This window comes from Apis dorsata, unplaced genomic scaffold (genome assembly GCF_000469605.1).
Source record: "Apis dorsata unplaced genomic scaffold, Apis dorsata 1.3 scaffold_1088, whole genome shotgun sequence".
Taxonomy (NCBI): domain Eukaryota; kingdom Metazoa; phylum Arthropoda; class Insecta; order Hymenoptera; family Apidae; genus Apis; species Apis dorsata.
Window position 1 is genome coordinate 80,716 of NW_006264186.1, and position 1,667 is coordinate 82,382.

Here is a 1,667-nt window from a genome sequence, read left to right on the forward strand (position 1 = left end):
TATTTTAAATAATCATTTTTCATTTAAATATTCATTCACAATTGATTATTTAAAATTACTTTACTAAATGAAAAAATATTTCTTTTATGTTTATAATTATTAAATTAATTTTTCTATTAAAATATAAAAATTCCACAAGTAAAATATATAATATATTTTATTTATTTAATATATTTGATATTTATTATTATTTAATATAAAATAAACATCTATGATAAAATTTTAAAAATCTGTTTAACTCTATTATTATTTATAGTTAAAAAAATTAGAATCTGTTAGAAAATTAGCTAATATCTATATGTATAATTGAAAGATTATAAAGAATTACACATATATATTTTACGTTCATTACGTTCATTAGAGATTGTCATTTGATTTGTATTGAACTCTTTGTGAATTAAATCGTTTAAATATCATTATTTAATATTATTATTTCCGTTTGGACAGTACTATTTTCAGTGATTCATTGCTATGCAAAATATACCGTCGTTTATAGACGCAAGTCATTCAAGTTGCATAAATGATACAATCTTTTCCTTGCTTCATTAGTAGTGTTACACATTATATTTGGATATGATTTGAAAAATGTCGATGAAATTATTAAATGAAATTGCAAAATTTTATAGCATTCTTTTTTTATTTATATATTCTTTTCATTTAGGTCATTTAACTATTCCAAAATAAAATCTTTCTTTTATTAGAGAAATATGATAAAATTAAAAATATAAAAAAATTAAAATAATTTTTATAATACGAATATAATAATATATTAATTTTAACTTAATGTTAATTCTTATAATATATTAATTCTATTCATAAATTCTATATAATATAATTAATTTTTGTTTATCAATAATAAAAAAAATTATGTTTGTTATTATATTTATATATTTCTCTGATAATTTTTTTCTTAAATTAATCTTTATCAATTAATCTTTTTGATTGTTGAATTATAAATATATATAAGATGTCTCAAAAATGTGAGAATCTGTTATTTGGAGATCCTTGAAATAATTTCAAGTAACATTTTTCTTTGCAAAATCTTCCGTTACAGCTTTGTTAACAAATTATTAAAACATGTCAATCGAACATAAACAAATCCAAGCAACATATCTTTAAAAAAATATTGAATATTATAATTTATTCATTTATTTAATTATAGTTTATTGATAATTCGATATAATTTTTTATTGATAAAAAAATATTTGTTATTTAACATATTTTGTTTAAAATATGTTGGATTTATTCGTGCTCGATCGACAACACGTAGCTAATGTTATTATTGCAGTTTGATTAAGTTATGTGCTAGTTGATAGTATTTCTCGTTAATAACTCATTAATGTTTTTTGCAAAAAAAAAACTTTGTTTAAAATTATCTTGAATCTCCACAAATATTCTTATATTTTTGGGATATTCTGTATATTATAAAATAAAATTGTAGGATATATAATAATAAGATATAGAATAAGAAGTATATAATAAATAGTAGTTCATAAAAAATATAATATAAAATTTATTGAGTCATTAAAATATAAATATAATATATATTATATAAATTATATATATTATAAATATTATATATACATATATTATATATACATACATATTATATATTATATATATGATGCTCAATCCAATCAAAATTGTAAATCTTATTTAAAATTTTT

General features: G+C 16.8%; 1 protein-coding gene across 1 annotated transcript in view; it reads left to right on the top strand.

The window, feature by feature from the left end:
* Positions 1–1,667, top strand: part of LOC102678952 (acetyl-coenzyme A synthetase) — a 23,019-nt gene that overhangs the window by 3,381 nt on the left and 17,971 nt on the right.